Genomic DNA, 3,324 nt, shown 5'->3' on the forward strand with positions numbered 1-3,324 from the left:
AGAGAAGGTCGGACTGGTGTTACAGTAACTGGCCTCCAGTGACATTCTAGATGAAGCCACTGAGAATTCAAACCAGGAAATGGAACCCCACCACTTGTGGTCCGACTTTCACAAATGTGAGAATCCCTGGCGAAGGGAACGGAACTGAACCGGCTTTACCAAACCGCCACTGAATTTGACAGTTGTAATGTGATGGCATGGGCTGCGTGACGTCACCTCTGGCCATGTCTCTGGTCTGTTTTTCAATGAATCATATCCTCATGCAGCCGTGATAAAGGGAATGTAACTGCTGAAAACTAGCTTGTGATTGGCATATTAATGGAGTTAACGGGTGAATAATAAAAGTATATATACATTATAAAAAAAAAAAGAAAAAAGTACAGTTAGAATGCTCCTTAGAAAAGAGGATAGCAAACTTTGTCTTACAGACATGTTGTCAAATGGAGCCATTCTCTGAAGAAGAACATCACGTTTAGAGAAGTAAATGCTTCATAAAAAAGAGATAGACTCTCAGGGAGCTGGGCTGACACAGTGTCTAGAGCAATTGGTTCAAACACACCAATGCTTATCAGGAAGTGTTTCATTCTGTTGCATTTAGAGTTGTTTTTATTTTTTTTTTTAAATTTTATAATTTGTGTGTACCGTCAAATCAGACCTGACTGGTACAGGAGGGGATTGTCCCTCTTTCCCCAGCAGAGCATCTGGTGGATTCGAACCATGAGCCTCTGGGATTGCAGTGCAGCTTCTTGCCACTAGGCCACCAGAGCTCCCACATTTAGAGTTTTTATAAGTCTGAATTTAGGTTCAGCAACAGCATAACAACACTGCTTTATGGCAAGTTGTGGTTGTCTTTTCCTCCTTATAAACAGAGTTGATTTTCTTTTTCTTCATAAACTAGAAATTTGAACCTAATAAGAGACTGACTAGTTGTTAGCTAAGGATGAACTATGGCCTTCTCCTCTTCCTTCATAGTCACAACACATGTACATGTCATGTCCTTCCATCTTCCAAAGCATATACACAAGAATGGAGCAAAAATGTTCTGTGTGATACAAGTACAGATTCATCATGCTAAAATGAAAAGAACCTTATATAATAATCTTAATAACCCTTACATAAATATGGGCAAAAAACCCGACTAAGATTTCTAACCCCATTTTAACTATTACTTGTAAACTTTACTTTTCATCAGATAGAAATGGTAATATTTTTCAAAGTTCTAACTTTTATAGTTTTCCAAGTTTAAAGTTTGGCACTGGCTAATGGACAGTGAAATAATCAGAAATAACCAGAAGTGAAATAGCAAAGTTGTTTTTGTTATTGTTATTATGTGCCGTCAAGTCGTTTGTGTCTCATAGCGACCCTATGTACAACAGCCCTAAACCCTGCTCTATCCTGTGCCAATCGCACTGCCTCTGACACACCCATCCCGATTACCCCAGTCACTGAATCAATCCACCTCATAGAGGGTCGTCCCCTCCTGCACCGTCCCTCCACCCTCCCAAGCATGATGTCCCTCTCCAAGGACCTGTCCCTCCTTGCAACATGCCCAAAGTATGTCAGACGAAGCCCCAGAATCCTTGCCTCCAAGGAGTTGCTTGGTTTAATCCTCTCCAGGATAAATCTATTTCTTTTCTTGGCAGTCCATGGTACATTTAATACTCTTCCCCAGCACCACAGCTCGAAGGCATCAATTGTCCTTCTGTCCTCCCTAGTCATTGTCCAACTCTCTGATGCATAACAAGTGATAGCAAAGTAGGGAGTTAAAAAAAGAAATCACTTCTAGTCATAAATCCCTGGCTATTTAACTGTTACATTTTAGTCAGGACTTCTGTTTTTGAATAATGATGATATTTTAATCACTTAATTAAAGTAAACATTAATTTGCATTTGGGAGATTACTGTACCAGGAAGCATTTCTTAACAGAGAAATAAAAACAAGTGGATTCTGACTTGCTTCCTATGCAATTATGCAACCATGAAAAGACATTTAACTGTGTGGATCACAAGTTATGCTAACAGTGAGAAGAATGGGAATCCCAGAATACTTAATTGTGCTCATGCAAAACCGATATTTAGACCAAGAGGCTATTGTGCAAACAGTGCAAGGAAAGACTGTGTGATTTAAAATTAAGAAAGGAGTGGTATCCTCTCTTCATACCTATTCAATCTCTACACTAAGCAAATTATTTGAGAAACTGGACACTACGAAGAAGTTTTTAGCATCAAGATAAGAGGAAGACTCATCAATAACCTATGTTATGCAGATAACACAACTTTGTTTGCTGAAAGTGAGGAGGGCTTGATGCACTTCACACAGAAGATCAAAGATATGGACTGTATCTCAAACTCAAGGAAACAAAAATTCTTACCACTGAACTGATAAGCAACATCATGATAGATGAAGAAAAGATTGAGGTCAATAATCTTATCTTACTTGGGCCCGCAATGAATATCCTTAGTACCAGCATTCAGGAGATTAGGAGACATATTATGCTGGTTAAATCTGCAGCCAGGAACCTCTCCAAATTTTTGAGGAGAAATGATGTCCGTTTGAAACCCAAGATACAACAGATTCAGGTCATGGTTTTTCTGACTTGCTATGCATCTGAGAGCTGGACAATGGCTAAGGATGACAGAAAAAGAACTGGTGCCTTTGAGTTGGGGTGTTGGAGAAGAGTGGTGACTATCCCATGGACTTCCAAAAGAACAAACAAATAGACTTGGTAAAGAATGTACAGCCAGAGTGCTCCTTGGAGGCAAAGATAATAAAGCTTTGTCTCACTTACTTCAGGCATCTTGTAAGAAGACTTCCTTGGAGAGGGACATCATACTGGGAAATGTGGAGGGTTGGTGAAAGAGAAGAAGAACCTCAACCAGATGGACTGACAAAGTGACTGTAGCAATGGACTTGAATGTTTCAGGAAGTATGAGGATGGCACAGGATAGGACAGCGTTCAGATCTGTTGTTCACAGGGTCACTATGGCTCATACTTGTCTTGACAGCACCTAACAATAGCTTACGTCCAAGCAGTTTATTGATGGGACTTGTTGTTAACTTCTGGATAGTTACATTGAATAAAACAGAAAACAAATGCAAAATTTTGTATTTTAAAACAATTTTTATTCTTTAAACACATTCCTGTGGCTAAGACCAAAAGAAATAATTTGAGATTTTCTTCTAATAGAAATTGCTTGTACTATTTGACTAGAGGACACAATAGATACCAATGTGCAGCCCCCATGCTATTTTTAAGGGTTAAAATAGAAAATTACTCTAATGTTTAAAGGGATTTTTACATACTGTTGTTGTTGTTATGTGCT

At 39.0% G+C, this 3,324-nt stretch overlaps 1 pseudogene; it reads left to right on the forward strand.

Annotated features, from left to right (window-relative positions):
* The window catches only part of LOC102876096, a 148,754-nt pseudogene that overhangs the window by 1,411 nt on the left and 144,019 nt on the right, over window positions 1–3,324 (forward strand).

This window comes from Elephantulus edwardii, unplaced genomic scaffold, assembly GCF_000299155.1.
Source record: "Elephantulus edwardii isolate Elephantulus edwardi_28Jun2011 unplaced genomic scaffold, EleEdw1.0 scaffold00002, whole genome shotgun sequence".
Classification (NCBI taxonomy): domain Eukaryota; kingdom Metazoa; phylum Chordata; class Mammalia; order Macroscelidea; family Macroscelididae; genus Elephantulus; species Elephantulus edwardii.